A 23,425-nucleotide genomic window follows, 5' to 3' on the forward strand; every position below is an offset into this window, starting at 1 on the left:
AATGTCCCTGGCCCTGCTGCAGTCATTATCACAGTTTAGAAATTCAATTAGATTACTTACTTCTGTGTGCTGAATGTACTGACATCTGCTTCCAGCAAGATGCAGGCCTGTGCTCTGCCTTCGTGCACCAGGACCTTCAATACTTCTTAGTAGCCTGAAGTGCTTGTTATCCCCTTGAAGGCTCAACAGTTGTAGGTGTATCAAGTGCTTGTTTTAAGCTTGAATTCAGCTATATGCAATGTTTGATAGCATCTCCAGCCCTCTGTAAGAAACTGTAATACTTCCTAAGAGCTCAAAATGGTCAATTTGCAGTTGCAAGCCTTTCTTTGGACTTCAAGGCCTGTTTCTAAAATATTTTGAGGCTTGATCTCGGTTTAAAGGTTTGGGAAGAGTCCCAGTGGCATGGTAGGACTTTTCATTATTTACTAGGGGCTTGCAATGTCTAGTAGAGGTTGCAAAGCTGGCAAGAAGTTACAAACCTAAACTTGAAGAGGTAAGGCTTTTTAGAGTGCTTGGAGCTAGGAAGGTTGACTAGGAGCTTAAAATGACTGCTATTCGCTTAAAGGCTTGCTGAAAGTTGCAGAGCATACAAGGCTCTGGCAATGCTCATGTGGAACTTAGGCCCAGCTTCAATAGACGTAAAACAATGCAGGCCATCAATAATGTTTCTGTGCTGCGTTGCATGAAGGAGAGAGAGCAGAACAGTGACATATGGCGCACGTTATAGTTACTTGAGGTAACTCTAACTATAACTGGTGAATTTCTATGGTCTTTACGTTCAAAATGTGAGCCTAATTATAACGTCCCGGCAACCTTTGCTTTTTCAGTGAATTTCTATGTTTTTTGTAACGTAAGTCATTTTCATTACTATACGTCAGTCCAACCACCTCTACACGTGGCCTTTGGCCATGTGTGGTGGCGGTTTGCCAACCCCCTATAATCACCCAACCTTGCAACATGCACGGCTTTCGCCTGTGCGCAACTGAGGTTTCCTGCAAGACCTGGCTTGTAGCCAGAACCTGCGGCCAACCCCGCCTAACCACCCAACCCCATGCTCCGCACAGCCCTTTGGCTGTGTGCAGTGGACGTTGTCCGGGACCTCTGTGGATATCAGAATAGGTGTAAGAGGGTGTATCTAGGGGTGAGAGAAGTTGTGAGAGTGTCTGTAAGGTGTGAGAGTGTGTACATCAGTGTTTTAGTGGGTGTTTCAGTCTGTGCGTGGGTCTCTGAGTGGGTGCATTAAGGCTGTAAGTGGGTCTGTGAGTGGGTGTGTGAAAGTCTGAGTGGTCCTTGAGTGGGTGCGTAACTGTCTGAGTGGGTCTATGAGTAGGTGAGTGAGGGTCTGACTGGGGCTGTGTCTGGGTGCACGAGGGACTGAGTGGGTCTGTGAGTGGGTGCGTGAAAGTCTGAGTGGGTCTGTCAGTGGATGCGTAAGGGTCTGAGTGCATGTATAAGTAGGTGAAAAAGATTGAAAGAGAGAGAGAGAGAAAGAGCGAGAGTGAGAAAGACAGAGTTTTTTTTTAGGTTTTGATGTATGATCTACTTAGAATGAGATATTTCTATTCAATCTAAAATAAAGAAATGTATGTGTAATTTTTACAAATTAAAATAATTTGTAATTTAAAAAAAAAATTAAAAAAAGGAAGTGAGTCCGACTGGACCTTGCCTGCTGCTCAGAATGGCGACCGTCACATTGAGCTATTTGTTTTTTACAATTTTTTTCTCAACCCTTTACGGGCTTTCTGGGACAGTGGGGAGCCCTCAAGGACTCCTCCGCAGTCCCTATTTGTTCATTTATATCATTTTTTATTTTTTTATTTTTTTTTAAATAAAAAGCCCTACAGGCTTCCTGGCACTGTGGGGGAAGCCTTGAGGCTTCCCTCGCAGTGCCAGTGTTTCAGCAGGCACAGAGCAGCTTTAACAGCAGCTCTGTGCTTGCTGCAGCATTTCATCTCTGACCTCTGCACCCGTGCAAGGGACACAGATGAAAGCTTCAGATTTTACAGGTCACACTGTCAAAACCCGAATTGTTTGCTGTGGCTTGGCGGCAGCTGCAGAGCTGCAGCCCAGTCACAGCAAACAGCTATGTCCCAGGGGTGGACACCCCGGGACGTAGCAGGAGATGCCCTGGCAGGCTCCAGGCCCATCAGAGGCTCCTCGAGGGGGTTGCGCGGCCCCCTTGAATGTTTACATAGCCCCCCTCCAACAATGACATAACCACAGGGGTGGTGGTCCCCTGGGGTGTGGGGGTTTCAAAGAAACCCACTTTCTTTTTTTAAATATTTGCCCTGGGGAGATGGTGGTCCCCAAGGCATCGGGGGGGGGCATGTGGTCCCCCCCGCACATTCAATCAAAGCCCTGGGGAGGTGGCAGCCCACAGGGTAACGGCGGGAGGGGGCCAGGAGAGTCCCAAGATGGCTGACAACACTGCAACGACTTCTGTTGTTGAAGTGTTATCAGCCAATCAGATCTCTGCACAAGATCGTGAAGGGTTTCGAGTCCCTATATATACAAATTTGGATGATTTTTTTGCATTTCTCTATTACTACAGAATAGAATTACACCAAAACAAAAATGTACTCTTTCCGGATCAGGGCCAACCTTCCTATCCTTGGTGTATTTCCATCCAGTAGTTTTTGCGCTATTGCTTTTCAAAATCCCTATGGAAAAATTAATGGGGAAAACATGTTTCGGGACAGCCCCTTTTTCTCCCCATCCCCTGTCCCCCCCCACCCCTACTCCACTTCCCCCCCCGACGGATCACAATCACCCTGAAACTTTCCAGGCAGCAGCTGATGGGACTGGCAAATGTTTTGGAAAGTTTGATGAAGATTCGTCAATCGGCGCCACAAAATTATATATATATATATATATATATATATATATATATATATATATATATATATATATATTTATAGCTAAAGAGAGAGAGAGTAACAGTGGAGAAATGATAAAGTGATAAAATATGCAGCATGACATTATACCGTACCCTGTGCTAATGGGTTTGGCGGGCTTCTCCAAAATTGAGTCCCCAGGCTCCGTAAACGCTTGTGGCCGGCCTGGCCTGGCTGCACCCCAGAGCATTAAGGCATTACAACAGAGCTCTGCACAACATTCTTCATTAATCAAGCCTACTAATTAATCACATTACCTCTGCACTGTTGAAAATATTCGTTACCCATCCAGACCAGACGCAGGAAAATGTGATTAAAAGTGGGTGGAAGTTACAGTAGCATGAATTATTGAAGCGTGGTTTCAAACAAGCATTATTTACAGTGCTTTGGTTAGGTGGGGAGCATGAACAGGGGGTGCATCTACAGCGTGAGGAACCCTCTTGTCGCATTAGTTGTTGCAAATGTAATTGTATTTATATAGCACTTACTACCCCCAACTACGTATTGAAGCACTTTTTGGTTAGCAGCACGCTTCTCTAGAAATTTAGGTAAGAGACTTTTTTAGTTAGTAGATTAATACATTTTTTGTCTTCTTGGGGATTAGTGGTGGAAACTGTATTAAGTAACTGCCCTTAGAAATGTCATGCCCTAAGTGTATAGTTTATTAGAACATTGGAATGTTGGGGGCTCCATTGCAGACAATGGAGTGCTCCGGGCTTTTACTGGCTGGTAAAAGCCTGGAGCACCAACATTCCAATGTTCTCTTTGTTCCGAGGAGGAAAGAGAGAGAAAGAGCTTCGAAAGGGATTATCTGAAAGGCCATAGTAGTATCAGAAGTTTGGGATGAGTCAGAGAGTGGAGGTGGGATATAGTTGAAAGGTTTTGGGTGAGTGAGAGACTAGAGGAAGAGGCAGAAGTGTAAAGTGGCCCTTATTACGAATCAGATTCCCAGAGGCGCCACGGTCCGACCGCCGGCACTGCCAAGCAGCGCTGCCCTGGGGGTTACGGGTCCCCTCTCCAACGGCTTTTGCATGGCGGTTTCACCGCATGCAAAGGCTGGCGGAGACAGGGTGCTGGGGGCCCCTTCACTGTCCATGCACTTGGCATGGGCAGTGCAGGGCCCCCCCTGGACAGCCTCATCATGATTTTCACTGCCTGAATTCCAAACTCAAGAATTCACATCTTTGCTGTTGGTAACGAAAGTTGTATTTTTTTATTTCTAAATGTTTTCTCCGAATAATTCAGTAGTTAAGCACTTCCGTAAAGATTTCTTTGATCAGATTTGCACATTGTGACATACATGTTTGATCACTGAAAAATAAACTCATAGTTATTCTCTTATCAACTTAAATGTTATTCATATAGCGAACCAGTTATAAATACTAAGAACAAAAGTAAAAATAATAAATATGTATAAATATAATATTTTTACATGTAATATTTTCTTTCCACAACTGAGTGTAAAATTATTATAAATATACAGAGATGCACAGCCAGCATTATAACAACAAATATTATTGTAATTTAATAATGTTTGTCTTCTGATAGATATGTCATCACAACATCCGTACAGTCAGATATCAATATGTAATGAATGCAATGACCCTGGGGGCATGTTCAAACATAAAATAAACAATATCATATTTGTTAACCCTACGTAATACATACATTTGCACAGATAATACACATATGAAATATAATAGTTACATGTTTTGCTATTTTTGTTTTTTGCTGTTTTTTAAACACTAAGTAAGTAATAAATTTCACAGCGCCATCTAGGCACTAAGAAAGGATTTTCTACTCTTCGGGAATAATGGCATGTTGTATTTGGAGTGCTCCGCATATGCCAAAAGAAAAGGAGTTTTCCATGCCTTTTGTTGTGATTTGGCGCCAGCTACTGTCAGCGACCCAAATCTGCTGCTTTATCTTAGTTTATAGAAGAACCTACCCTGACAACGAGGAGCTGTCTGCTAGGGTGACCACCCGTCCGTAAATTTCACGGACTGTCCGTAATTTCGCCCTGCCGTCCGTTGTCCGTGATGAAACCTTTAACGGACGGCATTTGTCCGTAATTTCAGCCTTTCACCTAAAGGGCAAGTGACGGCAGGGCGAAATTAGGGGTAGATGAGTTTCCCCAGCAGGTTTCAAAGGCAGGGAGTCTCCTGTGCTCTGAGGGAGGGAGGGGCAGACAGATAAGGATCAGACCTTCTTGCCAGGGGGTCTCCTTCCCTAAAGACATGCAAATGTGCACAACTGGTAAATCTGCAAATACAAAAGGGCTTGAAAACCTGCATTGACTTTACTAAAAGGAGTCACTTGAAGTTTTCTGATGGCAAAGACATTACTTTTAGAGAGGTGTTGTAATGGTGTTCCAAGGTGAGCTGTGGAGTGTGTGGTTTTAATGGAGTGTTATAATTTTTTTTAGTATTAGGTATAAACTGTATACTATTCAAATCTGTATTCCAGAAGCACTTTTTTATTTTTATTTAACCAAAATGTATTTGCGCTTTTTGTAGCAGCCTTTATTATGACGTAATTGTATTTTTCACAGTTCTTTCAGGTACTTCGGTACCTCATAGTACTAACAAACATTGGCAAAGCAATAGGTCTCATCTACAAAAGAGTTATTGGCTTTGTTAATGTGTTTTAGCCATTAGCCAGGTTATACACCAGAGTAGCTGCTGTTCAGCATGGCTTAAAGTTAGTGGCATAGTGGTGTGGAGTACAGTAGCATAGGAGCAGTGGCGTAAAGCCCAGTGGTGCAAAGTACAGTGCAGCGGGGTACAGTGCAGTTGTTTAGAGTGTGTTAGCGTAGAGTGCAGTGGTTTAGAGTGCAGTGGCATGGAGTGGCGTGGGACAGAGTAGAGTGGCATAGAGTGCAGTGGAGTAGAGTTGCATACATTAGAGTGGCAGAGAGAGCACTAGCGTAGAGTGGTGCAGTGGCATAGATTGCAGAGTAGACTCACGTTGCAGGGAGTGCAGTGGCGTATTGTATAGTGGTGCAGAGTAGAGCAAAGTGCTGTAGAGTGGAGTGATGCAGAGTAGAGTGCAGTGGCATAGAATGCAGTAGTACATAGTACATCAGTGTATAGTACAGTGGTGGAGAGTGCAACGCTGCAGAGTAGAGTGTCAGTGCAGTGATGTAGAGTGGAGTAGAGTGGCACAGAGAGCAGTGGCGTAGAGTACAGTGGTACAGAGTAGAGGGCAGTGGCGTACAGTGCAGTTGATTAGAGTGCAATGGCATAGAGTTGCATGGGGTAGAGTTACATAGAGTGCAGTGGAGTAGAGTGGCATACAATAGAGTAGCATAGTGCAGTAATGCAGAGTGGTGCAGTGTCAGAGTGCAGAGTAGACTTGTGGCACAGAGTGCAGTGGTGTAGAGTGGTGCGGAGTGGAGTATTGTAGAGTGGTGTAGAGTAGAGTATAGTGCCTATAGTGCAGTGGCTAAGAGTGGTGTAGAGTGCAGAGTTGCAAAGTAGAGTGTCAGTGTAGTGGTGTAGAGTGGTACAGATAACAGTGGCATAGAGTACAGTGGTGCAGAGTAAAGGGCAGTGGCATACAGTGGAGTTGTTTAGAGTGCACTGTGTAGAGTGCAGTTGCATATAGTGGCATTGGGCAGAGTAGAGTGGCATAGAATGCAGTGGAATAGAGTATATTGGTGCAGAATGCAGTAGTACAGAGCAGAGTGGTGTAGAATATATTGGCGGCCAGTGCAGTGTTGCAGAGTGTCAGCGTGCAGTGGTGTAGAGTGCATTGAACTAGAGTGCAGTGGTCAGAGTGGTATAGAGTACAGTGGCGTAGAATAGATTGTTTCAGAGTAGAGTGCAGTTGCATAGAGTGGACAGTGCAGTGGAATAGAATGCAGTGGCACAGAGTGCAGTGGCATAAAGTAGATTATTTCACAGTAGAGTGAGGTGGCTTAGAGTGGAGAGGTGCAGGTTATAGTGGAGTTGCATAAAGTGGCATAGAGTGTGATGGTGTAAAGTAGTGTAGAGTGCCGTGGCATAGAGTGCAGGGGTGCAGAGTAGATTAGAGTGATGTACAGTGTATTGATGTAGAGTGCAGGGGCATAGAGTTGAGTGTTACAGAGTAAACTGCATTAGCATAGAGTGTATTAGCTTAGAGTGCAGTGGCGTACAGTGTAGTGTTGCAGAGTGGCAGAGAGTGGAGTTATGCGGATTAGATTGGTGTTGCCTAGACTGGAGTGGTATGGCGTGCAGACGAGCAGAGCGCAGTGGTGTAGAGAGGCATAAAGTGCAGTGGCATAGAGTAGAGTAGTACAGAGTAGAGTAGAGAGGCATAGTGTGAAGTAGCATAGAGTGCAGTGGCATAATGTGGAGTGGTTCCGAATGGAGAAGGGTGCAGTGGCATGGAGTGGAGTAGAGTGATACAGACTAGGGTGCAGTGGCGTGTAGTGGTGCAGAGCAGAGTGGAGTGCAGTATGGATGATATGCTAACACACTGCCATTACAGACAACATATTTTTGATTGAAATGACCATTACATTTGCACAGATATACTGTTTTTCGAATCAAACTATACTGTGCACAGATCATGATGTGTGGAAATTGCATCACCTAATGCAATGATTTGTTTTAATCATGTAAAGGTATTTGTTTCCAGCACAGTTCAGAATTAACAAAAATGTGCTTGATTTGTACTTCTAATTCTGATATATTCTGAAGTTTATTTAAATGTTGTCATGTGATAGAAAAAACTCTTTCCTAACCCCAGTATCCAGCAAGATTGTCGCATAAATCCTCTCACTTTGAAGTCAGAGAAAGGAAAGTAAACACTAAGGGGGTCATTCTGACTCCCGCCGGCCGCGGTATCCGCAGGGCCGGCGGGAGCCGCCAGAATACCGCTGCGCGGTCACAAGACCGCCGCGGGTATTCTGGGTTTCCCGCTGGGCTGGCGGGCGACCGCCACAAGGCCGCCAGCCAGCCCAGCGGGAAACACCCTTCCACAAGGATGCCGGCTCCGAATGGAGCCGGCGGAGTGGAAGGGGTGCGACGGGTGCAGTTGCACCCGTTGCGATTTTCAGTGTCTGCATGGCAGACACTGAAAATCTTGGTGAGGCCCTGTTACGGGGCCCCTGCAGTGCCCATGCCAGTGGCATGGGCACTGCAGGGTCCCCCAGGGGCCCCACGACACCCCATACCGCCATCCTGTGCCTGGCGGCCGAAACCGCCAGGGACAGGATGGCGGTATGGGGGTCGGAATCCCCATGGCGGCGCAGCAAGCTGCGCCGCCATGGAGGATTCCCCAGGGCAGCGGAAAACCGGCGGTACACCGCCGGTTTTCCGTTTCTGACCGCGGCTGTACCGCCGCGGTCAGAATGCCCAAGGGAGCACCGCCAGCCTGTTGGCGGTGCTCCCGCGGTCCCCGGCCCTGGCGGTTTTTACCGCCAGGGTCGGAATGACCCCCTAAGTTCCCACCGAAGACAGAGCCTGACATTTGACTTTGTTCTTTGAATGCACAGCAAATATGATAAGAAAAGAACAAGATTTACAGGCCTGTTTACAGAAAGGCACTCGGCAGGATACTGTAAATAAGGTTTTGGCAAGGGAAGGGCCGAATTCAAGCTGCATAGCCTAAAACAAATAAAGCCAACAAATTGTGAGTTACAAACCGCAAGGTCAATGGCAAGCAACAGGCAGAATGCATTCACAAGGAAGCACCATGAATTTACTTAAAGTGACAGCTGTGGGGTACTTTGTGGGGAAAGTCCAGTATTTTAGTCCATATCTTGCAGAGGTTTGGCTACATCAATCACCCAGGTAGTATGACGAGAAGACCTGGAGTGGTTTCCATGTTGCAGGAAAGGTCTGTACACCCATTCTATCAGTTTGCCACCATTTCCTATGGTACAGAGCTTCTGGCACACCTCTTGTAGGGTTAGTGCTAGGTGGCAGACATGAAATAGGGCATTTAATGATTATTTAAGGTGGTTGTAAGTAAGGAGTTGACCGGCGTGAACATGGTAGTCAGCCACAAGGGTTTGGAAATTTAGTAGCTCACTGTTCCGAAACAAAGTCCCCAATTTTAAGACACCTGCAACAGGCCACTGATGGAGTTGCTCCGAGCACAGCCATCCTGTGTGAGTGGGAAGGCTTAGCAAAGGTAGTGCAGGAGCATAGGGTTTCTTCGTGTCAGTTTACAGGTTCTGGCAAGCCAAGAGAAAGCTGTGCATGATAACCCCGGATGGTGATCCGTAGAATGGTCAGTAGGAAACAATGAGCAGTGCATTAAGCCTTCCTTAAAAGTCTTTACTGGTAAACCCCATCTCATGCAGGGAGGTGAGCAGAAAGCCAGTGAGCCACCCATTGGACCTGTGCAACTGAATAATAGCATCCTACATCCAGAAGACCTAATCCACCCGCAGTTAGCTTTAGAGTGGAAAGAGCTCCCGATGGCGCTGCAGTGACCAAATCGGACGTGTGGCCTATCTGAAGAAGGAATGAAGGACGAGCAGAGGAAGGTTTGCAAAATAATACTATCATTGGGGTAGCACACCATCTTCACTAGTGCCACGTGGCCTTTACAGAAAGCAGAAGAGAAGACCAAAAAGCAAACTGGGCTTGGAGGGACCGTTCGCTCTGCCGAGATTTTCATCCTGGAAATCAGTGTAAGAATGGTAGATATTAATCACTAGGTATCAAAAGGTAACTGGTTCCCAGTCCAATCTGAGATCTAATTGTATGTGAAGGTGAAAACAGTGACATATGTTAAAGAAACACTAATTACATGTTAACATTTCTAAATTTTATTTGTGCAATTTACATCCCAAATATTTTGAAGATTCTATGTGTACTTGACCCATTTGGGATAACCCAGATCTCTAGTTTGGCTTTTGCTCAATTTCAAAACCATATAAAGACATGGACAAAGCAGGCAATTGCCTTGCACAACCTTGCAAGGGGTCTGGCCCCTGCTCACCATTCAAAAGCACTAACAGCGGACCATTGCACCAGAAGAGTTTGCCAAGGTTGATGGGTGTTGCTTGTTCAACCACTTGACAGTGCCCCTTCTGTTTCGCTCCTGTGTGCAGACAACTCCCCAGGTGGCCAATACCTTCAAATAGTCTTGGTGGACCCATCTTGTCTGATTTTAGGAATTGTCCCACCTTGATCTTCTCTTCTTTATTTATCCAGTTCTTAGCAACAACCCTTTGAATTACTTGCTGTGGATCTCCCATTTGATCTCAGTTTCATCCTCCTCTTTGATTATCTTTGATTGGTAGTCCGGGCTCCCATTTCTGAGATAAATGTAGAGTTCCATTCATACACTCTAGTGCAGTGAGACTACAGAAAAGTTATAGGTACATCACATCCTGACATTAGGTGTGAGGCTGTCGCCCACACCATCTGCCCTGCCTCTTTAAAAATAAATTAGGTTGAAAGTCCATGGGCGGTTGGGGTAAGCCAGATGTTTTTGTTCAATTTGTTTAAACTAGCATAAGGTTAATTACCTTAATGTGTCCCAAACTGTTTGCCAGGGGTTTTAAAATGTTCAGAAATATAATCAAATTTTTGCTGTTACTTTCTCTTCAGGAAAGATCGGGTAGATTTGGGTAGGGGTGATGGCCTTGCCGCAGTACTGAAGGGCATTAATTTACTACTGAACAAGGACGTAATGTGACACCTGAATGTAGCATACCAGGAGGCAATCACAAAAGGTCCACAGTGAATAAATAGTGCTATGTTAAAAAAAGAGTAAATAAATGCAGTGACAACATAGTGAGGCATGGCCTCTCTTTCGTGTGTCTGTAAAACTGACGTTTGTTCTTGAATTTGTGTCCTGAATTTTGACCCTTTGTCCTGAATTTTTGTCCTGAATTTTGAACCTTTGTCCTGAATTTTTAACAGTCCTGTCCAGAATTTGCCTCAATGCCAGGTGGTCACCCTACTGTCTGCCCGGTGATGGCTGTCTGCCAACCAAGAGGAAGATGTCTGCCCACTGCTTACCAACCAAAAAGGAGCATCTGCCCAGTGCCCACTGCCTGCCATCCAATTGTAAATCTTCCCTCATCTGCCTCCTGGCAGCCGCAGTTTGACTCAAAGACCCTGCATAGCATTGGTATAGATTAGGGACCCAAACTTTGTTTTTTCTAACTTGTAGCAGACAAGAGATATCCTCGTAAATATATTTTTAAGTTTGGAAAGTTATAACATGTGCTGATACAGTTTTATAACTATTCAGTACGTGCTGGATCGATGGATATAGATAGTATTTTAGAGAGTTCAGCGACGATCTATGTGTGCTATGTTGCATTATTCCCTGCAAAGCACTGAATTCACTACCTTTCTAAGTGGTCACATGGTGATGTTTTTCATTGATACTTGTGTATCAGGACGTGCACAGACAGCCCCGCACACGCAAGCAGCCGTCTCAACAGTATGTGTTCAGGCGGGTCTTTGGGGGAGAAAAATCAACATTTCTTATTGTGGCTTTTGTACAGTGTAGAATGTTGCAGTTTATTTCTCGAGCTAAGGAACTGGTTGACTGCACAGGTGGTTCACTTAATTTGTTTTTGGGTGGGGGTGCAGGTCTCTGGGTAAGTTAAACGTCACACTCAGGTGCAGAGGCATCTCCTTTATGGTAGAGGACCGTCGCCCCACTGCTGGGGTGTGAGAGATGAATATATGTAAAATAAAATTATAATAAAGAAATTAATAAAACTGCTTTATTATCATTTTATTTTACATCAGGGAGCCCGAGCCACCACCGAGTCTTGAGGGCGTGGCCCACCCTCGACAGTAGCAAGAGGAGTGGTGGGCACAGGGCACTGTAAGTGCGCATGTCCATTTGGCAGGCTATTTTAGGATAGTCAAACTGACATACACACTTGGATATCTCCAGGTTTATTAAATAGAGACTAGAAGGCATAGGCTCCCGCTCCCTATTGGAGCATTCAACTGGCCCGCTCCGTCCAATCCTGGCACTACTCTCATGCTGGGTAACACCATCATGAGAGCAGCGTCTGGATTGGGGTAGGGGATTCTGGGAGCCTGTGTATTGGGAGAGCTGGAGTCTGAGAATACAGAGGCGCCATGAGGCAGGCGAGTTTTTTTTCTTTTAAATTAGCGTCCCCCGCGCTGACCCACTACTTTTCCCCGCTATCAACCGCCACTGCTCAAGTGCCTACCTCTCAGGATGCTGTTGAACACAGGGCTTCGGGTTGGACAAAGTCCTAAGCAGTGTGTTTAAATCTGACCAGGAGAAGGCCCAGAAGCTGGGTTCTGGTGCACACAGGTTTTACTTCAAAACACTTGTCCCTCACGAGGTGAAGGTATCTTTCCTACCCATTGAAAGTGTTCATGGAGCCTCTTTTGGTTTCTGGCGTTCCTGTGTGACCTTCATGTCATTGTTTCACACTTTTCCTCCTTCAAGGAAAAGGAGTAGTATCTTTGTCTGCTCTTACAGGAATTTTTTTCACTTGGCAGAAAGCTCTCTTTTCTCCACTCAGTTTTCTTTCTTCTAACCAGCCAGCCCCAATCTACCCTAACACAGAAGAAATGATGGTGTCTTCATCCATTTCCTCATTCCGCCCTTCCTTGTTAGGAACACAATAGGAATATTTTTCTTTTTTAGACTCACATCCTCCACAGTGTACCTCTCTCAACACTCATCCTCTCGACCACATCATCTCTTAATGGTAAACAGGAAGTGCGATCATATCAGCATCTTTTACAGCAAGATATCCCATTGTGCCCTGGAATAGCTGCAGGTTCATCTGGCGCCACCGGGTGTCACTGTTCAACAGTGGTTTATGATCTGTGCACACCTTGAACCCTGTTTCCCCAGATATATCCTATAGCGTCCGATGGTCAAATACAGGGGCGAAGGGGCTGCCCTATTACAAAATCTTCCTGTTCCACGTCCCTCAAGGTGCTCCAGCTGTACGACTTACCAGCAAACTCCTCTACAAACTTAAGGCCAGAGCTACTAAGTTATTTTGTGATTACAAACTCTCAAATTCTCAAAACCAGAGTGCTTGTGACTAAAAAATAGGTTTTCCTAATGTACAGATCTCATTTTAGGGGTCAGTAGACTTACCCTGTCCTAATATGGGATTTTAAATCGTTACCGAGATCACAATTTGGTGTGTTGTCGCCTCAAAATCGCGATTAGATAGTATATACAACAATGATTTGGAAATGGGATTCCAGTCACAAATAATTGAAAAGCTATCTACTCTCAAGCTGGGCTGCTGATTTATTTGCAAAATGGAAGAGGCCTACTTTAGACCCATTTCCGTTTGTGAATTTTGAAAAACGTGTCTGGGAGAGTAGGCAGTGGTCCAGGGAACAATTGCAAACACTCACAGAAGATTTTTTTTTAAAGTTTTTTTTTAAAGCAGCTCAGTTTCATTTAAGGAAATCGGACACCTTTCAAAAAAGGTCTTTAATTAAATGCAGTCACAGACATTATGGTCTGCTGACCCTTGCAGGCCACCATCCCTGTGATTCCATCTAATTAGACTGAGCTGCAAATTGTGACCTACTTAATGAATAACAAATAGGTAGGTCAGAGAGTGTCTCGCACCAAATCGGAATTTTAGGGAAGGCGCTATTAGCACATAGGGTAGTGCACAAAACCTCCATACTGGTCGCAGAAATACTGTTTTTGCCACCAGTAAAATGATACATGTGGCCCTTGACCGACTTACATTTCAGTCAAATTTAGGAACAATACCACTTATTCCTTGGACTGTTGTTCATGTGTTACCAAAACGTTTCCTCTAAGTAATTGATGGAAAGTGCTTGCTAAATCAGGTGTAGAGAACACAAACACCCCAACTATATTCAGATTTGTAGGGGGATCATAATCGAATCGTGTACCCCTTTCCAGACTATACAAGTCATTACAAAGGCACTGATTATGAGTGCCCGCCTGAGCATTACTGCCACTGGGTGCCCTGGTAATTACAGGGGCTGGGAATTAATCAGTGTTTGAGTGCTGATTCTCACATGTTTTCCACACTATTTCCCACAAAGATGTCAGCTATGTTTGGGAGACTAAGGGCCTCATTACAACCCTGGAGGTCTCAAGACTGCCAGGGCCGCAGTGGTAGTCGGACAGCTGCCAGTGTGGTGGTCCGGAAGCCAAATTATGACTGTGGCGGTTGTGCCACGGTCGGATCGCCAGCACCGCCAGTTTTCCCCTACAGGAGGAGCTGGCAGTGCTGGCGGTCCGAATCCACCAGGGCAGCACTGCTTGCAGCACTGCCCTAGGGATTACAAGTCCCTTCTCCCCCAGCGATTACATGGCGTTAGCCCGCCATGTAAAGGCTGGAGGAGATGGGGTGCAGAGGGCCCCAGGGGGCCACTGCTCTGCTCATGAACTTGGCATGGGCAGTGCAGTGCATGGGCAGTGCAGGGGCCCTACTGGCCAGCCATGTCACGAGCATGAACATCGTGACGGGTGCTGGTGCACCCTACGCACAACAGCTTTGCCACCGGCTCTATTATGAGCCGGAGACATTGCTGTTGTGCGTTTCCCGCTGGGCCAGCGGGCGGAAACATGGTTTCCACCTGCTGACCTAGCGGTAAACTTATTATGGGACCCGCGGGAAGGCGGCGGCAGTGGTGGCAACCTGCCCGTCGGGACTTCGGCAGATGGTGTAAACCGTCTGCCGAAGTCGTAGTGACCCTCTAAATCTCAATGTGAAACATATAACTCATAACTCTGATGATGTTTGTATCTTCTTCTACCAGGCCCTCCCGAATTTAAGGCCACTCGTAATCAAAGGCATCTTAAATTTTAGAACTATTTAATGATATCACAATGGAAGGTACACTTGGTCTTGGCTCAACAAGTTCCATAACATTTCTTCTGCACGGATCATCTACCATTTCCTTTAACCTTCTTCTTTAAGTCAAAACAATGTTTCTTACTTGGTGCCCAACTGACAATTTAGTTTCCTTTAATATTTGCTAGTCTTTAAACCCATTAAACATTCCTAACTTTACACTTTCCTGCATCTGCACTATACTTCCCCTGAGTTCCCTAATGTACTCTTCCCTTTCGGTGACATGTGATGCTGTTTTAACTCCTTTTCGTCTTCACAATCTACTACATATGCTGGAGGTACGGCTCTCGGGTCTATCATGAAACCCCTCTCTTCTTGGCCGATCAACCTACATTTTGGTTTCCTTTTCTACGGCAGAGACTTTCCCTTTCCTTCATTTTCCTCACAAATCCATCTCTGTCTAGAAGTGTCCAAGCACATCCATTTAAAATTTAATTGTATGTGCTTTGGTTCAATTTCTGGCATTGGTGGACAAAACTAGAACAAGCCAACTAGGATTTAAAAGGAATCGAGAACACGTCAAAAGGCCAAGATAAAAGAGTGGTAAAAGTAAAAGGGAAGGAGAAGAAATCACACAGAGTTCAACTGGGGGGACACTGACCCAACAGAGATTTTGAAGGAATCAAAAAATACATCAAAAGCCCAGGTATAAAAAGCAGTGAAGGGACGGGGATGAAATCAAGAATAGTTAAACTGAGGAGGGCACAGATGGAGCCATTTTCCCAATGGTGGTGCCAGTCTGTTAATTTCTAACAAGGGTCGAAGTCTTTCGATGACAAAACAGATGGACATTTGTATCATGTTGAGTTTCAAACGATGAAGTGTTTGATCTCAGGGAATCAAAAGAGCAAGGGAGACCCTTAGCATTGTCGGCACCTTTTGAGGCGAAACTCATCCATATTTTTTTTTATCCATCTGGTATCCTAAACCCATCTGGTCCTCCCACATTTGTCAGTGGTTTCTCACTTCACAGCAGTGGAACTGAAAATATCTTTTTATATAATATTGGCTTGTTAATTAAATATAGTATTCAATTTACAACTCACTTGGGGCCATTTCTACAAGAAAGTGGTGCATATCGGCCCGATGTGGCAATTTTCTTGCACCGCCCTTGCCCCACCTAACAACACGCTGGTTGCGCTGTATTTACAATACGGCACACCATGGCGCTCATTGCCACAATAGAGTCATGGTTTATGATGCTATTGTGGCGCTTTGCTGGATTAGCACCATAAATTATGGTGCTAGTGAAGCACGGCACTGGGGAGGCCCATAGGCTACTATGGGCCTGTCAGTTTAACGCCTGCTCCGAGCTGGCATTAAAAATGACAGAAAAATGTTGCAATTAAATCTTGTAGATTTCACTGCGCCATTTTTTGCAGCCTTCATGCGTGGGAACGCCCCCTTGCATACATTATACCTGGCGCAGGTATAATGTAGTGCAAAAGTTTACAAAGTGGTGCAATACGAGCTTTGTGCCACTTGGTAAATATCGGGAAGGACAATGACCTCCTTAACACCACAGTAGCATAAAAAAATGACGCGAGTGTGGTGATAAGAGACGCTAAGGCCTTTTAAATCTGTCCCTTAGTATGACATTTCCCGTCACCTTAAGTAGAGACATTAGGGCAGGTTGGCACAAATGCACATGTGGAGAAGCTCATAATTGGCCCGGCACCTATCCTGCCCCATCTCATCATTATTCTTAAATCACCTAGGGGCCTGAGGACCTCTGTGTAAGAGCACAGAAAAACTTAGAAAGTTTGTGGTAGCAGCTGTTAGGCCGTCTGCTCAATTAGCTGTTACATCTGTAATCACTAATAAAATTTGAGGTAGCACTGAAGATAATTTCTTTAAGAGGCAAGGGGTTAAATGAATTGCTATCCCTCCCTGTTACGCATACATTGCCACTTCCTCGGGACTCACAGAGGTAGCTCACTGAACATCCATTGTTGCTCAATCTTGTTCCCATTTTCACCTGCTCTGTTTCATCACTGTTAGAAATGGGGTCTTTGGTTGGCAGCCAGGTTACCCCCTGTCCAAGCAAGAACGCTCACTCTATTTAGGGTAAAAGTGAATCACCCTCAGCTAACCCCTACTTACCCCTTTGGTAGCTTGTCACGAGCAGTAGGCTTAACTTCAGAGTGCTAGGTGTAAAGTATTTGTACCAACACACACAGTAACTTAATGAAAACACATCAAAATGACACAACACAGGTTTAGAAAAATAGAGAATATTTATCTAAACAACACCAGACCAAAATAATAAAAATCCACAATACACAAGTCAAGTTTTCAATACACATGCAAAAAGAGTCTTCTTGTAGTTTTAAACACACACTAACACTGTTAGCATGAAAATGTCCCTGGGGTGCGTCAAAAATAACCCCGCACGGGCGAGTGTGCGTCAAAAAAGGTTTGTGATGCGTCAATTTCACTCACGCGAAACCTTGCGTCGGGTTGGGGAGCGTCATTTCTTCTCTCCACAGGGGAGCGATGCGTCGATCTGGTCAGCACTCTCGGGTCCGGGCAGGCCTTGCGTTGTTTTTACACACCCAGCGGTACTTGCGTCGGAAATCCAGCTGCACGATGATCTGAAAACCACGCAGCAAGAGTTGCGATCTCACCAGCCTCCGTAAGAGATGCAGTGCATCATTTCCCCAGCTATGTGCGTCGATTCTTCGGTCACGTTGCAGGTGAGCGTCAATTTTCAGCCAGGAAGCCGGCGGTGCATCAATTTTTCTGCCGCAGATTGAAGTTGGGTTGATCTTTTCCCAACACGGCTTTTGTGGGTGGATTTCTTCCTTTTAGGCTGCCAGCTTCTCCTTTCAGGGTCTCAGGAACTGGATGGGCACCACTTGGCAGAATAGGAGTCTCTCCAGAGACTCCAGGTGCTGGCAGAGAGAAATCTTTGCTGTCCCTGAGACTTCAAACAACAGGAGGCAAGCTCTAAATCAAGCCCTTGGAGATCTTCACAAGGCACACAAAGTCCTGTCTTTGCCCTCTTACTCTAGCAGAAGCAGCAACTTCAGGATAGCTCCACAAAGTACAATCACAGGCAAGGCGGCTCTTCTTCCTCAGCTCTTCTCATGGCAGAGGTTCCTCTTGGTTTCCAGAAGTGTTCTAGAGTCTGCGGTTTTGGGTGCCCTGCTTATACACATTTCCTCCTTCGAAGTGCAAAGTCTCTCTTGAATGTGAAATCCTGCTTTGCCCATGCCAGGCCCCAGACACTCACCAGGGGGTTGGAGGCTGCATTGTGTGAGGGCAAGAACAGCCCTTTCAGGTGTGAGTGACCACTCCTCCCCTCCCTCCTAGCACAGATGGCTCATCAGGAAATGCAGACTACACCCCAGCTCCCTTTGTGTCACTGTCTAGTGTGAGTTGCAACCAGCCCAACTGTCAAACTGACCTAGACAGGGAATCCACAAACAGGCAGAGTCACAGATATTGATAAGCAAGAAAATGCTTACTTTCTAAAAGTGGCATTTTCAAACACACAATCTTAAAATCAACTTTAGTAAAAATATGTATTTTTACATTGTGAGCTCAGAGACCCCAAACTCCACATGTCCATCCGCTCCCAAAGGGTAGCCCCCATGTTAACCTGTGAGAGGGACAGGCCTTGCAACAGTGAAAAACGAATTTAGCAGTATTTCACTATCAGGACATATAAAACACATTACTATGGCCCTCATTCTGACCCTGGCGGTTTGTAACCGCCAGGGCAGAGGGCAGAGGAAGCACCGCCAACAGGCTGGCGGTGCTTCTGGGGCAATTCTGACCGCGGCGGTAAAGCCGCGGTCAGAAAAGGGGAACCAGCGGTTTCCCGCCGGTTTTCCCCTGCCCCAGGGAATCCTCCATGGCGGCGCTGCATGCAGCGCCGCCATGGGGATTCCGACCCCCTTCCCGCCAGCCTGTTCCTGGCGGTTTACACCCCCAGGAAGAGGCTGGCGGGAACGGTGTCATGGGGCCCCTGGGGGCCCCTGCAGTGCCCATGCCACTGGCATGGGCACTGCAGGGGCCCCCTAATAGGGCCCCATTAAGATTTTTAGTGTCTGCAAAGCAGACACTGAAAATCGCGACGGGTGCCACTGCACCCGTCGCACCCCAGCAAATCCGCCGGCTCCATTCGGAGCCGGCTTCATCTTTGCTGGGGCTTTCCCGCTGGGCCGGCGGGCGATCTGCTTGAGATCGCCCGCCGGCCCATCGGGAAAGTTGTGATCACCGCCGCGGTCATTTGACCGCGGTGCGGTGTTTGGGCGGTTTCCGCCCGGCGGGCGGTGCCCGCCGCCCGCCGGGGTCGGAATGACCCCCTATATGTCCTAACTTAACCATACACTGCACCCTGCCCTTGGGGCTACCTAGGGCCTACCTTAGGGGTGCCTTACATGTAAGAAAAGGGAAGGTTTAGGCCTGGCAAGTGGGTACACCTGCTAAGTCGAATTTACAGTTAAAACTGCACACACAGACACTGCAGTGGCAGGTCTGAGACATGATTACAGGGCTACTAATGTGGGTGGCACAGCCAGTGCTGCAGGCCCACTAGTAACATTTGGTTGACAGGCCCTGGGCACCTCTAGAGCACTCTACTAGGGACAAACTAGTAAATCAAATATGCCAATCATGGATGAACCAATTAAATACACATTTTGTAAAGGAACACTTGCACTTTAGCACTGGTTACCAGTGGTAAAGTGTCCAGCGTAACAAAAACAGCAAAAACAGAGTCCAGCACACATCAACAACCTGGGGAACAGAGGCAAAAAGTTAAGGGAGACCACGCCAAGGATGAAAAGTCTAACAATCACCAACTGCCATCCTGCCTGTCCTGAGCACCACAACTCCCCATTCTTGCAAAAAGCGGTCAGGCAGCATAGTGGATCTCTTCTGGTCTCAGCAACATCTTGTGGCATTAACTATGACCCCCGTCTCTGCTGAGCTTGGACCTATCCCCAGTGTGTACACTGCTTAGCATGGTGCATGCTGCCTTAGCTATCACCCACATGATCCCTGTGCTGATTCTGTTGTTTATATCCCACAAAAACAAGTGGTCCAGCTCTCTGATGTATAAATTACTATTGAAGTATGCAAAACATGATGGATGGAATGCTTGAATTAATCTCAGCCACTGGTAATCAACGCTTGGCAGTTCAGGCTTGACTATTCCCATTGGAACACGGTCATGACTGATTTGCATATGGCTGGGTTCAACCTGAAATGGCATGGTGTGCAACATAATGGTGGAATGGGATGCGGCCTGAGTGATTACCAGTGGCTGTGATTAATACAAGCTTTCCATTTATCACTTTTTGTATACTTTAGTATAAATTGCTATTGCCTTGAAATTTGTTTGCTAAAGTTTTCTCAGAATAGTATGTCATGAGCATGAACTTACCATCACCCATACTTCCTTTAATGTTTATGCTGTGTCTGGAAAGACCTCTACACCAGTGCTTCATTTGAGTCAGTGGTTTCCGGTGCAGGGCACGGCACTTATTTTTGAGGGCCGGCATTAATTTGTTTGCCTCAAGCATGTACTGTGAGCAAAAGACACATATGGGAAGGACAGAGGAAGAGAAAAACAAAAAGGTGTCCAAAGGGAGAAAAGAGAAAGCTGCAAGAGTGAGTTGAAGGGGCAGGGAGTGGCTGTAAATGGATTAAAGAGGCCCAATATGTCTTCAGGATACGCTGCCTTAGTATCTCATGCTCTACATTTAATTGCAGCAGCTGCGTGTTTCAGAGGAGACCTTAGGGTACCGGCACCTATTTATTTGCAAATTAAGCACTGCTCTATTTTTTCCTCCTCCTGCACCTATACTCAAAACTACATTACGATTAAGCCCGAAGGCATTACATTCATCTTCCGCATGGATTGTTTACTTTTCCTCCACCAGAAATCCTAAAATGCCTGGCAAAATGTTCCCTTTTCCAGCACTAATACTTCACCTTAAAATATGGTAGGCAGGTTTTTACTGCCACGCTTATAGCAAGATTAGTGTGCTTCCTTTACGCACTCCACAATCACTGCTGCTCTTAGGTTTGTAGCTACTGTTGTTCACTGTAATCACTTCTGAAGTCAGCTGGCACATTTTAAGTTGTAAACTCTGTTGGGATTTATGAACTCCCTTTGCTATGTGTGTGGTTCTCTCACCATAAGGTATGTATCTCCCTTTTTTTAACCTTAATACTTGCTCATTAAAAAGATCTTCAGAGCCACATACCATGGCAAGTGACCTCAATGGTGCAACATGGTAAAGTATTCTTTTTGATTACTTTGCTCATATAAAATGTGTGCCTTTACAGAACTAGCTTGTTTACCATGAAGCAAACCACTGGCTTGAACATGCAGATGAAAATACTTCCAGCTCTGCCAATGCTTCTAGCGTTGGATGGTGTTTAAGGTCCCCAATCCCTTCTCCTCCTATACATTGCTGTAATAAGGGACCGTTTCTTTTATGCAGTGCAATCCTCACCCTCCAGAACTCGACGTATTTAAAAATACTCTGAACAGAACCATGGGTAGTTCTGCAAGTGCCCATTTGTACATTTTAGTGATGGTGAGTAGTGTTTTTAAATCATTTTTTTCAAATTAATAATTATAAATGTAACAATATATTTACATTATTTTATTATTGAATACACATTTCATTTAATAAGAAATGTAATGGGAAATGGGCTTTGACATCGCTCAGAGGAGCATTTTTTCTCACCACATTCTTTTTGCTGTTTGATGTATAATTTCGCCTCCTAAAGAGTACTTCCATCGCAAAGCATGAGGGACAATCCTACATCGCAAAAGTACTCTGAAAAATTACACATTAAACTCTGTCTCATAAATACATTTTATACAAAAAGCAACCATTTGTGTAGTTTTTGGTCCCTGCAGCTTGTTTTATTGAATGTTTTAGTCAGGGCTCAAAATGCACCCAAACTGACAGTGGAACAAATAAAGGGTTGGGAAAAGAATGCACAGGTTAATCTCTGTCTTTTGTGCTACGATCAGTACTTGAGTGGTGAAGCGCACATAAGCACATACATATACTAACCCAGCGTTCCTTGTAGGCATTGCGGAGAGGTGCAGCTAACAGTACATTTATCATCCTTCATTTTAAAGCATGCAATCAGGGTGGAAGGCTCCTCAGTGATGCTAAAAGATATCCTTCAGTATTAGCTATGGCTTAATGAATATGCTTGTAACGTCTAGCAATGTGACTGTTGCATGCAGATAATTGCCTTTCTGATAGCTTTTAGTGCAGAATTCTGCTGTTAGTAAAATAACTCTGATCCTCCCCAGGAATTTTAATTTCTCAGACTGTTAAAAAATTAAAATGGATAAAGAAAACAACTTAGACAGATGAAGGGAAGTTTTCACAAACTGCATTTTGTAATACGTAAGATAGTATTACAACTCTCATACTACAAAATGCTACTTAAAAACCATGCGGGTGGAGGACTCCGCTCCCACATCTATTATCTTTTCTGTGCTGAGCTCTTTCCCAAGATGGCAGAGAGCTCAGCACATGTAAGTGTACTTATCAGTAGTAAATAATGGAGGGACTTAGGAGAGAGGGGAACATTGAGAAAATCTACTCTTAACTAGGAGGAGTGATTGGAAAATTAAGGCGGGGTTTAGGGAGGGACATGCTAACACAAACACACATGCTGACAAAAGAGTGAAAATGTAAAATAAATTCCATTACTTCAACATTAAAATTTTATCTATATAACTTTTTGAGTGTGTGAATATATAATATATGTGTGTTAAAAGCTTCTATATGATAAAATAATCTCACTATTTTAAAATGTAATGATAAACTTAATTAAAAAAATTAAACATTTAAAAGGTTAAACACAATTTAAATCAATACAGTATATCATTTTCTACAAAATGTACTGTCCATTAAGTGAAAATAAAAAAATGTTAGTGAGGGTGTGATTTAAAAAAATATATTTTTAAAGGTTATTATCGTGTAGTAAAAGAATGTTTTTAAAATAATTATGTAAAACACTTTTGAACAGATGTAATAATCTCCTATTAAATGTATTTTATTCGTTCTGGTTTGATGGCAAATAGTTCAAATTGACTTCCACTTATAGTGTACATTAAAATATTTTAAAATATTTCTTAAAGAATAATCAAATTTACCAATGCCCCTAGGCTTTACCACTGGGATATCTCCACCCCAATGGTTGAAAGCTTCACCAAAAGGTGAAAAGTTACTTTCTGCTACTTTACCCCTGTTCTTGTAGGAGGGCCACTGCGTCCTTCAAAGGGGTGTAGGTATAATAATACATATATGTAAATTCCGGAAACTTTTGACAAGCAAACAATGTAGAGTTACACCTGGTGTAGTAGTACATATACATGAGTAAATGTACGTGTGTATATTTACTTTTGTGAGTAGGCCCTGAAGAGTTTCGTCAGTCAGGGTACTATGTCGACTGTATTGATGATACTCATTTAAAATTACGAAATAAAAATAACTTTGAATATTTTCTCCAGACATGAGACTGACCACACTTTAAGATAAAGTTTTATAGTTTCTTCTATTCCTACCCTGGATTAAACATAGTAAATCAGGGCTGGCATTATTTGCCAAGAACTAAACTCTAATAATGATCACAGCTCCATTGAGCAGAATAGTATCCCTCTTGTAGGTGCGTACATACAACTTACTCCCCAATAGGAAAGGTTGTAGGTTTCTTCTCTAATATG

General features: G+C 44.7%; 1 protein-coding gene across 1 annotated transcript in view; it reads right to left on the bottom strand.

Moving 5' to 3' along the window:
• The window catches only part of LOC138301807 (xenotropic and polytropic retrovirus receptor 1 homolog), a 151,645-nt gene that overhangs the window by 14,096 nt on the left and 114,124 nt on the right, over positions 1-23,425 (bottom strand). The window lies entirely within an intron of this gene.

This window comes from Pleurodeles waltl, chromosome 6, assembly GCF_031143425.1.
Source record: "Pleurodeles waltl isolate 20211129_DDA chromosome 6, aPleWal1.hap1.20221129, whole genome shotgun sequence".
NCBI classification, from domain to species: Eukaryota; Metazoa; Chordata; class Amphibia; order Caudata; family Salamandridae; genus Pleurodeles; species Pleurodeles waltl.